Here is a 13,677-nt window from a genome sequence, read left to right as displayed (position 1 = left end):
TAGTTGTAGTTAACAAAATTAATTAATATTTAATTATTGTATAATTTTCGAAATTATATTAAATAATAAAATTAATTTTGAAATTTAATTAAATAATTAATTAATTATAATTTTCGAAATTATAATGAATTAAATATTTATTTAAAAAATATTGGATTTAATTAATTGGTAGAATTAATTAAATATCTTTATTTGAGTGGGAGATAATAATCTGATAAGTTCAAATTGGATTTCAATTTAAAAGATTAATATTTATTCAAACAATTAATTATATTTGATAATTAGTTAAAAAGATATTTAATTTAAATTTGAATTCAAATTTGAATTAGTTATGAGGTTGTTAGATCTTATCTAAAAAATAGTTTGAATAAATAATTTAATAAAAATCGAAAAATCAAATATCCATAAAAATAGGGGTGGTACATGTGCACACACAGTCCATGGACTGTGTGTGGAGTGTACTGCTATTTTTTCAGAGATAGGATTTTATTTTTAATTAATTAATTAATGGATAATTTAAAAAATTAGTTTTTGGATATTTTTATTAATAAAATAAATAATTAATTAAAAATAAATTGTAAGTTGGTTACAGATTTATTTTTTTAAAATTTGAATATTTTCTTTTAAGTATGACTAATTAGAAAATATACAGATAACTAAGACAACTCAGTCTATTCGCTCTGTGAAAAATAGAACGATATTTTTCTCTCCCTGAAAAATAAAGAACCAATTCTCAGGCCTATTCTCTTGATCTCATGCGTTGAGTACATCAAGTAGAATCACAAATAAACTATCCTTTATTCTCTAAGTGCCCACACACTTCTTGAGGTGTAGAGAACATTGTGGAAGATCTTGGTGTGAGTACCTAGGAGTAGCTTGGATGGGAATATCGTTCTTATTACGAAAAGATAGCAAGGACATTTGATAGGTTTCAAGAGGTATGGTTTCTATTCTTAACTTGCTTATAATTAATGTATGTATATTAATGGATCTGCATATTTAAAGGTAGTTTAAATATGTTATAAATTTTTTGTTGTACACTGGGCCAACCCCACCTCCTTTCCACTACGTATTAGCAAACTCGTTCCTAACACTCCCAGCCAACTTCAAGGAGCCTCATATGACTCCATATGAAGGGAATACGGATCCCAAGTACCATCTTGACGCATTTAACGATCTGATGAAATTAAGAGGGATTAGTAGTGAAGCCAGATGCCATTGCTTTGCTGTCACGTTGAAAGGACATGCGTACAAATGGTTCAAAAGACTCCGGCCAGGGTCCATCAGGTCTTGGCAACAATTTTCTGATGAATTTCTCCAGCAACATTACGCTGTGCATGATTACATAATGTCGGGCACCAGCTTCGCTAACGTGAAACAAGGAGAAAATGAGAGTCTAAAGAGCTACATCCACAGGTTCAATATGGAGGCAGCCAAGGTAGGGAGCTTGACCCGTAGGGAGCTAAAAATGGCCATCACGACTGGAGTACGCTCGGGAAGTAAGTTATGGGATAACATGCTTAAGAGAGAGGTCATAGATTTGGACAAGTTCTACGAGCGGGCACATAAATATATTCGTGTTGAGGAATGTCACGAGAGCCTTAAGGCCAGAAAAGACCGGTCCCCACCAAAACCCTCAATTCGGGAAAGCCAAAGCAGTGCAAAGAAGAAAAGGGTCTATGAAGGGTCAAGAGATGATCGGCCTCGGAAGCCCCAACGCATTGATGATCGCAAACAGGGCCCCTGCACTTTTTATACTAACCTCACCCATGATAGGGAACATATCTTCGTCACAAATGAAAACCAGGTCCCTTTCGGAAGGCCCCCACCAATGAAAAAAGATCGGTAAAAAAGAGACCCCAGTAAATACTGCCAGTATCATAAAGATATCAGCCACACCACCGCAGAATGCACCCATTTGAAAATAGAAATCGAAGAGCTTATACGCAGGGGACATTTGGACAGATACGTCTGCAAAGAGAACTAAAGGAAGAAAGAAGGAGTATCCTCGCTGCAGGCACGAGAGGTAGCCCCAGAGGTACAAGAAGAAGTCAAGACCATCTTCAGAGGGCCAGGATTCGGAGGTGAATCAAGGAAGGGGCGAGACAAATATGCCAAGGAGGCTAGATGAAGTCCATCACCGCGCGTCTTAAGTTTGGAGCAACACCCCCCGAAGAGTTTTAAGGGTGAGAATGACTCGATAACCTTCATCGAAGAAGACGCTCAGGGTGTGCATTTGCAAACATAAGGGTGCATCGGGTCTTGGTGGATAACAAAAGCTCTGTAGATATCCTCTATCGCCCAGCTTTGGAGAAGATGGGACTAAACATCTGACACCTAAAGCCTTGCAATACCTCCCTGTATGGATTTATAGGAGATTCAATACAGCCCCTAGGGGCAATTGAGTTAGCCCTCACCATGGGGGAACAACCCAATCAAACCACCATAATGGTAAATTTTGTCGTGGTGGATTGCGCCTCAACCTTCAATGTGGTATTAGGAGACCCTCCCTAAGAGAATTGAAGGCGATAACTTCTGTGTACCACTTAGCTATGAAATTCCCAACTCTCGGGGGAATAGCAAGCATGAAAGGAAAGTAGAAGGAAGCGAGGGAATGTTATAACACATCCCTCCGCACGGCCATAAAGCCATCGGTATCTATGGAAATGGTTGTGCATGAAGGCACAAACCCACACGAGTTAGACCCGCGAGTCGCGGAAGAACCCAGAGCTGAGCCAGTAGAGGAGTTGGTAGAAGTCACGGTCATGAATGAGCCACTGAGGAAGTTGAAGGTAGGAAGAGACCTTCCGAGTATCATGAAGGAAAAGCTAGTAGAATTTATGAGAGCCAACCTCGACGTATTCGCCTGGAGTCACGAGGACATGGTAGGAATAGACCCATCAATCATGTGTCATCACTTAAACATCGACCCAAAAGCAAGGCCTGTGAGGCAAAAAAGGAGAGTGCTAGACCCAGAAAGATAAACGGCCCTAAAAGAAGAGGTTGACAAGTTGAAGGCAAATGGGTTTATCTGAGAAGCATTCTACCCATTGTGGGTATCAAACCCAGTTTTAGTCCCAAAGCCCAATGGAAAGTGGAGGACTTGTGTGGACTTTACTAACCTCAATAAAGCCTGCCCTAAGGACAGCTTCCCGCTTCCTACGATAGACCAGTTGGTAGACGCCACGGCGGGACACGAGCTACTTAGGTTCATGGATGCATATTTTGGGTACAACCAAATACCCATGAACCCGACCGATGAAGAGCACACTTCGTTTATAATAAACAATGGGCTTTATTGCTACAAAGTGATGTCTTTTGGTTTAAAGAACACATGTGCTACTTATCAAAGGTTGGTGAACAAAATGTTTGCGAATCAAAAAGGGAGGAATATGGAAGTATACGTGGACGATATGATGGTAAGGACAAAGAAGGCAGAAGAGCTCACAAACGACCTCAATGAGATGTTCGGCACCCTCCGAAAATTCAGAATGAAGCTAAACCCGCTTAAGTGCACCTTCGGAGTTTCGTCGGGGAAGTTTCTGGGTTTTATGGTGAATTCCTGAGGTATCGAGGCAAATCCTGAAAAAATCAAGGCATTGCTGGAAATGAGCCCACCACGGAGCAAAAATGAGGTGCACTGCTTAACTGGGAGAGTAGCGGCCCTCAATAGGTTCATCTCCACGTCCATTGACAAATGCCTTCCTTTCTTCAACATCCTAAAAGGGAGCAAAAAGTTCGCTTGGGATGAAGATTGTCAGGAAGCTTTCACTAAGCTAAAGGAACACCTTGGGAAACCACCCCTTTTGGCCAAGCCATAAAAAGAGGAAAAGTTGTACTTGCATTTAGCTGTATCAGAGCATGCTATAAGTGTCGTCTTGGTTAAAGGAGAAAAGAAGCATCAACATCCAGTGTACTATGTGAGCAAGCGATTGGTAGACGCAGAAACCTGGTACCCAGAAATAGAAAAGTTAGCATATGCCTTGATAGTGGCTTCACGAAAGCTGAGGCCCTATTTTCACGCTCATGCCATCGAAGTGCTCACCAACACCCCTTTGTGTCAAGTCTTGCACAAACCAGAAACTTTGGGAAGATTGTTAAAGTGGTCGATTGAATTAAGTCAATTTGACATCACTTACACCCCAAGCATCTCAATCAATGGGCAGGTACTAGCAGATTTTATAGTTGAGTTTGCACACCGACCCTATGAGGAGGGAGAAGTAGAAGAGAGTGAACCGGTGGGTGAGAGGGAGAAGCAGCCTGAAGAATGGAGCCTCCATGTAGATGGGGCATCTAACGAGGGAGGAGCCAACACTGGCATAGTGATGACGGGACCTGAGGGGCACAAGATATATTGTGCCTTGAGATTCAGATTCGAAGCTTCCAACAATGAAGTAGAATACGAGGCACTATTGGCTGGCCTGTGGCTAGCTAAGGAGTTGAAGGTAACCCATTTACATGTCTTTAGTGACTCATAGCTGGTAGTGTTTCAAGTGAAGGGTGAATATAAAACCAGAGGCCCGAAAATGGCTGCATATCTCGCCAAAGTGAAAGGGTATTTGGGTTAGTTCAAAAAATACACATAGAACAGATCCCAAGGGAGAAAAACACAAATGTGGATGCTCTCGCAAAACTTGCCTCTACCTGAGATGAAGATACACTTGATTCCATCCTTGTCGAATACCTCTCAAAGCCGAGCCTAGCAGAAGAGGAAATCCACATGGTTGATAACCCTGGGGTGTCATGGTTTGCACCCGTCTTGAGGTACTTAATAGACGGAACATTGCCTTTGGACAAAAAAGACGCCCGTAAACTGACTTACAAAGCCGCCCAATACACCGTGGTAGATGGAGTTTTGTATAGAGAGGCTTCTCCACCCCACTCCTACGGTGTATAAACGAGAGGGAGGCTTTAAAAGTTTTACAAGAGATACACGAAGGGGAGTGTGGAAATCATGCTGGGGGGCAGTCCACCGCAAAAAAGGCCATACGCCAAGGGTATTATTGGCCTACCATGGAGAAGGACGCACGCGATTTTGGAAAAAGGTGTGACAAGTGCCAAAGGCATGCAAATTATCCCAGACAGTCACCAAATGAGCTGGTGAGCATGACCAGTTCGTGGCCCTTCGTTGTGTGGGGGATTGACTTGATTGGAGCGTTGCCAGCAGAAAGAGGAAGAGCAAAATATGCGGTTGTAGTAGTCGACTACTTTACTAAGTGGGTGGAAGTAGAGCCTCTAGTCAACATAACGACTAAGCAGATCACCACCTTCGTCAATAAATTTATCATCTGCAGGTTTGGAGTACCCTACAAGATAATCTCCGACAATGGGATGCAATTTGAAGGAGGAGTATTAGAAGAATAATGCATGGAAAAGGGAATCAAGAGAAGTTTCTCTGCTGTAGTACTCCCACAAGCCAATGGACAAGTGGAGGCCATCAATAAGATCCTAAAAAGGAACCTGAAAACAAAGTTGGAAAAGTTGAAAGGGGCCTAGGTCGAAGAACTTCCCAATGTGCTTTGGGCCTACAGGACCACACCTCGTTCCACCACGGGAGGTACGCCTTTTGCCTTAGCCTATGGCTGTGAGGCTGTCCTTCCAATAGAAATGAAGATCAACTCCATCTGCGTACAAGCATATGATGACCAGGCTAAAATCGCAACATTAGCAGGAAATTTGGACCTGTTGGAAGCAAGGAGAGAAAGGGCACAACTAAGGCCGGCAACATATCAGCAACGAGCCGCAAGATACTATAATTCAAGGGTGCGAGCGAGGGCGTTCATGGTTGGAGACCTTGTGTTAAGGAAAGTCCTGCCCAACACTCAAGACCCGAGCGCGGGTGTGTTAGGGGAAAACTGGGAAGGGCCCTACCAAGTTGTACCCCCTAACACCTACAAGATCGCACGTTTGGATGATACCATGGTACCTAGAGCATGGAACGCAGAACATCTAAAGAAATATTATCAGTAAGACCTCCATGTTGAGGCAAGAATGTTATTGTTCTGTGTAACATGCAAGTTAAATGTAATAGCTATAAGTTCAATTTGGACTCCTTAATAGGTAGTAAGAATGAAGTCACATTAAGTTACCATGTACTTCATTTGTTTCCAATGAATATGTTGTGACATTAAATGAATATGTAGTAAAGATTCTTGTTTAAGCAAAATGATTATCAAAATGCGTGAATGGAATGATCATAGTGCCTGCAGAGATAAATCTCGCCAACCACTTGGGGGGCAGAGTATATAGCAAAAAAAAGGATCATAAACGAGACCCTTATATCCTAAAAAAGACCCCTTATAAATAAAGAAGAAGACCTGGCAAGACATCACTTGAGTTCACAAGGATTAGCTACCCTTATGAACATCAATGAGGTCAAAAGATCCTACAAGAAAAGTCTCCTAATAAAGGCAGATGCTTCCACGAGAGAAAATGCCTCAGGAAGAGCGCCCACCAATAAGCCTAGAGTGGCCACCAAGCCGTCTAGCCAAAAAGGGTCCTAAAAGAAACCCTTGCAAAAATAGTACTATGAATAATGACGAGAATGATGCTTCTCGCAAGGAATAATAAGTGCGTGCAAAAGTATATAAAAGGATAACTAGAACACAAAGGGTCAACATATCCTTATAGATACAATCAAGATGCACCAAAGAGAGACCTATCGAATCCCTTCACATGGGCTCCAAAGGACCTCAAGCATGATAAATAAAAAAGTATATAAAAGAAAACAACCTATCAAACCCCTTTTTTCGGGCTCAAAAGGACCTCAAACATAGAGGAACAAAAGAAAATAATCACATATATATATATATACAAAAAAAAGGAGTCGCAATAATGTAACAGGGCTTATAAAAGTTCCAGCAAAAAAAAAAAGAATTAAATGATAAGCTCAAGTGAGCATACAACTAAATCAAATTAAATGATAAGATCGCAGAAGCAGAATCTCAGGGCCTCCTGCCGCGGGTATTCCACTCAGCCACCCTGGCAACGGCCTGCTCACCAAAGGAGGAGAAATCGAAGTTAGGATTTTTCCTCCACATTCCATAGAGGGTGCACTCTATGGATTTGTACTCAGTTTCAGCCAAATTCTCCTCTAGGAGAGTGACCCTCTCCTGCAACATTGCGACCCTAGCTTCTGTTCCACCAAGATTGGCCTCTAGGCGAGCAACCTTCTCCTGCAGCATCACGGCCTTGGCATTCACCCTCTTTTTCTTTTTTGATGATGAAGAGGCCTTCGCCAAGGCCTTCTCAAGCTTAAGATTGGTGTTAGTAAGTTCCCTCTCGAGCCCCTAAACCTTGACTGTTAGACGGTCCCTTTCGGCATTCGACGAGGAGAGGTCCTGCGCCGAGTCGGCGAAGCGTTGGGCCACCAGAGAAGTCTGCACAAGATAAATAATAATAATGATGATTAGAAAAAAAAAGGGAGTAAGGCCAATGTAAGATCCATGGACTCACCCAAGTGGCGAAGCGCACAAGAGTCTCCCCAAGCTCCGACATGGCAAAATTCCCGAGACTTCTCCAATCAGTCTCAGGAAGACCCTCGGCAACTCGGGTATATCGTTGCCCATAAGAGGTCACCATACGACCCACCCAAGGTGCCCCCTCTGAATCAGGGATGCCTAACTGGGTAGGGATAGATGACCCGCTCACCGAAGGAGAATGGGGCACGGGAATATCAGGAAAATAAGCCCCCGACGAACCAGGATTGAGGGAAGCATGAGGGAGAGCATCGTAGTCCTTAGAAAAAGGACAGACGAAGCCCCCCGGCATGAGGGAGAGTATCGTAGTCCTGTTGACCATGGGAGTGAGAGGCCATGTCATGGTCCATAGGGGCCAAAGGAGGGCGCCCTCGAGGAGACAGAGATGATTGGCGAGGTCGCCTGTGTTCTGGGGAAACCTCCTCGGGCACTCACTCCGCGTCGCCCCCGTCAGAGTGATGCTCAACTAAAGGCTCCTTCTTCCTTCGCTCGGAAATGTGCCACAATGCATCAGGGTCTGAGACCGTGGACAAGTTGTGGTGGTTCAGGTTTGGCATCGTGAAGAGGCGAGCGGCCATTTTCTGGGCGGGGTCGACATCGAGGATTTTGTCCACTGGCGATGCCTCCGACCGGGGAATGTCAGGGTCACCGAACTCCTCTGCACAATCAACACAATTGCAAATATAAGCATAAGTTCAAGAATAACCAATTCAAAGCAAAAGGACGACAAGCTTGAAATACTTACTTGGGGATGAGCGAAAGCGTTCACGTACGTAGAGGGGACCTTTTACGAAGAAAAAGTCTTGCTTCCAGGACCCCGGGAAACCTGGGAGTTGGCCTTCTATAAGAAATAAAAGCCTTTGGATTTGGGGGTTGGCATGAGGTTATACATAAAGTACACCTCTCGAACCGTAGGAGCGCACTGGTTTAGCTCAATGAATGCCATGTATAGGCAACTTAAGGTCAGCCAACTGTTAGGTGCTAGTTGGAGCGGAGCAAGGTCAAAGTGATTAAGTATCATGAAAAGAAACAGGTGCAAAGGAATCGTCCCACCCGCTTTCAGGATATGCTCGCTCATGGCCACGCACCCCTGAGGGGGATTATCGGCTCTGCAGGTATTGGAAGGAATAAACAACTAGTATTCCTTGCCAATACGATATTTTGTAGATAGCTCCAACAGTCGATTCTCCAACACGTTGGACACAATGGATGATGCCAGTAAAGGACCAGAATCTTGCGCCTCGGAAGCCACATGCCGCCGTACTCTCTTTGCCATATCTGCAAAATCAAAAGAAAAAAGTGAGGTAGAAACAGGGCACTTTACCCACCATTTTTTCTTCCTAGGGAGGGTCTTCCACCGAGGCGCTGAGTGTGAGAGCGCTAAGCAAGGGTGAATCGAAAACAAGGGTTGAGGGGAGCCTGGGATGACCCCATGACAATCATAAGGGGAAAACGGGGCAGGAGGTTCAGGTGGGAGATTTCCCTCCATGAATTCCAACTCCATCTGTAGATCTCAGAGGGTCACCCAAAGGTCGCTATATGGTCGCTAAGGTCAAAGGGGAAAAAAACTCCGTCGCCCTTCAGAACTGGGTCTATTTCGCTCCCCACCATGCATATTTTACGCCTAAGTTCAACCATATGCTCAAGGTGACATATACGGGCCTCCCTCAAAGTGTCATAGTATTGGTGAGGGTTGTTTTTGGGGGACTCCGAGTCTGAAGATAAGTCTACAAACTCAACCCCCGGAGGAGCACCAGATGATCCCTCACATGCCATGGGACCTTGTCTCGTAGGTAATTAGGGTGCACATGTAAATGAGAGGATTGCTACAAAACACAAAGGAATGGGATCAAAACCTCTAGGCATAAGCGCTTTAAATGACCAACTACGGGGTATAAACGAGGGCATGTAAGTGGATAAACTTACAACGAGCTCCGGCCAAGGCAACCCATCCTAAGTAGTGCTAATTTAGATCCAGTGAGCATAAGAGAGAAAGAAAGTAAACCTAAAGTAAGTAAAATCGAGCGCTGTTGTGGTCAAAAGGAGGAAAAGGGTCAAAAACACCGTCGTGGTCGAAGAGAAGTAAAGGGTCAAAAGTATGCATCTGCAAAAACAAAAGAAAAGGGTGTTTTAGTCCCCAAGTACCTGCATGGATATTGGCATAAAAGAAATGAACTCAAATAATAAAAGAAAATGATAGCAAAAGTGAGGTTGTGGGGGATTGAACCCCTTACCTTTTGAAAGGAGTAAGGATTCTAAAATCACTAAGCTGAAGAGGTGAAGTGTAAATAATAGGCTATATATGAAGGCCTATTTATAGGAACCATGGGCTCATCTTAGCCATCGAACCCAAGGCCTGATCAATGGTCAAGAAGGGAGCTTGGCACTTGCCTTGGGACCCGCGGAGCACAATGATAGGCTTACATTCACCCTCAAAATCTCGTGGACATCTTGAATGCATCGCACCTTGAAGTCTACAAGAAAGCCTGAAGACTCTCTCGTAGACTGGGGGGCAAGTGTAAACACCGCAAATTGGACATGGTCCTGAAAGACCTAGGCCTCGCAAGGCCTTCACGAGATTGACCTGTCTCACCCCACGGGAGGCCTCACGCTTACCTTGCTGAAGATCCTATGGACCCGTGCCTAAGTGTCGCCCACGCACCCATCTCGTGAGTCCCATCTCACGAGGCTGTCTCGCAGGGCACGCCTTGGCCGCACCCTTGCTCCCATCTCATGAGGTCATCTCATAGGGCACGCCTTAGCCGCGCCCACACACCCATCTCGCGAGGCTGTCTCACAGGGCACGCCTTGGTCGCGCCCATGCACCCATCTCGCGAGGCCGTCATGCAGGGCACGCCTCGGCTACACCCACGCACCCATCTCACGAGGCCCATCTTGTGAGGCCGTCTCACAGGGCATGCCTCGGCCGCGCCCACGCACCCATCTCGCAAGGCCCATATCGCAAGGCCTATCTCGCGAGGCCATCTCGAAGGGCACGCCTCGATGATATAAGTATATGCCCCGCTGAAGAAGCCCTCCTCTATTTTCTAAGGAAGGTGTCACCAGCGGGGCGTGACTCCCACATGCTCTTCTCACTTAAGGCTACAAATCCTATTATATTTAGCAAAGTAAAAAGGGGCTTGGAGCAAGTGTGTATCTTGGCTATACGAGAGCAACCTTTAGGTACAAGGCACGCGTACGGGAACAGGCTGTATGATCATGGCGCATAGAGGCGTAACTTGACATCCGTACTAGACAGGCAGTGATGGTACAAGTTAGTACCAATTGTGGAGGCACTACCTGGACGTCTCTGACCATGTATCAGGGTCGACACCACTACGACCTGTGCCACTATGTCTGGCGCCACTTCTCTGACACTTGTACTAAACAAGTAGTGGAGGCATCCCCACGGACCCTGACCATGTACTAGAGCTGACACCATGACACCCTGCACCACTACTACCTGTGCCACCACACTGACAATGTATTAGTGAACAATCTGGTCCCCTGGGACCACAATGTATCAGGGGCCATTAGAGCCCACTATAAAGGGAACCTTACTTCATCATTGAAGGGGGTTGAAAAATTCTTGTAAAACCAGATTGATCTAAGGGAAATATGCGAGTTTTCTTTCTATTTTCTACTTGCAATTTTCCTCCAAGTTTCTATACGTTCACTTATGTTCATTAGATATTGATTTAAGTTTCTGAGTTTTCCATCCATATTTCGTTGACGAGTTCTTACCGTCAACAATGGTTTTAATGTTTGGTTTTATGAGTTTCTGTTCCCTCACTTGTCTCCAATATTTCGAATTTAGTAAGGAAAATAAGTTAGATTTTATGTGCTATGTGTTTGTATGTATTTTTTATATCTTTATTCACTTGGGAAATATGGTTGCTTAGATAGCAAATCCCGAGATGATTTTTATTGTTATCGTAGACTATAGTTGTGTCTAAACCTACCTCTAAAATAGTAGTTAAGAGGACTATAGAGATTTTTATCACATACTACGATAATGAGTTAATGACCATTAATATTGTACTCCATTTTATGTTTTATGTCTTATGTATTATGTTCAATGATTTAGTAGTTTTTCCTTACAGGGCATTAGGCTCATTTCTTTTTTATTTAGATTGTGCAGGTAAATGAACATGGAAGGCGGGACGGTTTCGAGGTGGCTTTGGCATGTGTATTGGGCGAGGAACTAAAGGAATGACCCGATGTGTTCTATCGAGGATGACGTTGATATTTTGAGTATTTTAACTATGTCCTTATGATTTCCGCACTTAGTACTTTGAATATTAAAATAAAGATTTTGCTTTCTTATTTTATGTATGAATAATGGGATCCCGTATCTTGTATTTTATTCTTTTGGATTTTCTATGTATTAATAATAAAGTTTGATTATTTTATGTATATATCCAAAAGATAGTAGTTATGTCTTAGTAGTTTTAATGGTCTGAGGTCTTTAAATTAGTCGGGTCTTTACAGTTGGTACCAGAGCCATGGTTCATATGCATAAAGTTCTCCTTGATACACACCCAAAAGCTCTAGATCTAACCACTAATGTAAGTGTTTATGTCATGAATATTATGCTTATGTTGAAACTAACGTTTTAGTTAATATGTTTTTCAGTAAAAATGAATGGAGCCATGAATTATCAAGATATCTGTGCCATTAAGGCATTGAAAAGGATTAGAGAGCCATAGGAAACAATAAGTGTGCTAGAATAAATCACTCAAAGATTGGTCAGATTTCACAAGGAGATAGCTCACCTTCAAATCACTCAGCAAATTATGATGACAGTCATGGATCAATATGTCCTAGTAATTAGGCTTTTCAGAGATATGCCTTTTGTAGTTTCAAATTTGAAAGAATTATGGGAAGCTCTAAATAATGAGGATAACTTACCGATAGCCATTATATATTATTTTCTTATACTTAGGTTTACCTATAGATTTGAGATTCAATTCACCAATGAACAAAAGAATAATATCCTAATAAATATTCACCGTAGTAGATTAGAGGCTTATGATATTGATGATTATGAGAAAATAACTGATGATATTCTAGATGAAGGGTCAGATGTAAAAGATCTTGATTTTTAGAAATTTTACCCTAGTTATTATTAGTATTGTTTTCTTATTTATTTTGAATTTTTTTCCAAATGAATAAAGTTATTATTATTTTTGAATTGTATGTATGAAATTTGAATTATTTTTCATAATTAATTTAGAATAATTCAATAAATAATGGCTGAGTTTGGTGAGGGTGGATACAAATCAATGGACCAGGTTCTGTATTGAGAGTTTAGGGGGCCATAGTAGTGGGAACGATTTTACTCATCCCAGCCTTCCCTCAATATGATTAACTTTGGAACAGCGACAAGTTTCAAGCCTGAGAATTAAGTCATATAGGGTGGTTAGAAAAAGAATTAGAAAATAATAAAGATGGCCTAATAGTCTAAGTATAGAAACACACCCTAATTTATAAAGATGACTTACATAAATTTTCATAAGAAATCATAACTAGTAGGTCTGAGTTATGTTTGCTTAGACTAATTTTTTGCCTTAGAAGCTATTAGGGTAAGTTATAACATGTTTCTCTCGACTGTTACTCTGCTGAAGATGTTGCTCTGAAGGTCTGCACACACTAACGGAAATGCCCCCAGCACCACCACCGTGACACTCGAGACCCCTCAAGTCTGAAGAAGGGAAAGACTTGATGCTGCTAATAAAAATGCACCACCTTTGGTTGACAACAACGCTGAAATTATTTGGTTACGACGACAAGTAGAAGAACTACTGCAGCAACAACGACAACCTCAGCCGTAGCCTCAGCCAACGGCTCCAACACCCCAACCAGAATAGAATGAAGGATATCCAAATGGAGGCTATCTGAATGGAGGATATCTTTACGGGGGATGGCCGATGGAAAAAATTTCACCCTATCCAGCTCAGTACATGGAGCCAATCTATGAGCATTTCCGAAAGCAACACACTCGTATATCTCATTAGTAATGATAGAGAAACTAGACAAACCTTGTGAAAGATTTAGAAATAAGTTCGTTATGGAACTACCTTCGAGCAAAATCATTTTATCATCATGGATAGTATGAGGAGTACCGATCAAAGTCGATGGCACAGAGCTAGAAGGAAACCTGATAGAGATAAAGATCAAGGATTTTGACATAATACTG

Source organism: Humulus lupulus, chromosome 3 (genome assembly GCF_963169125.1).
Source record: "Humulus lupulus chromosome 3, drHumLupu1.1, whole genome shotgun sequence".
Taxonomy (NCBI): Eukaryota; Viridiplantae; Streptophyta; class Magnoliopsida; order Rosales; family Cannabaceae; genus Humulus; species Humulus lupulus.
This window is presented reverse-complemented; position numbering follows the sequence as displayed.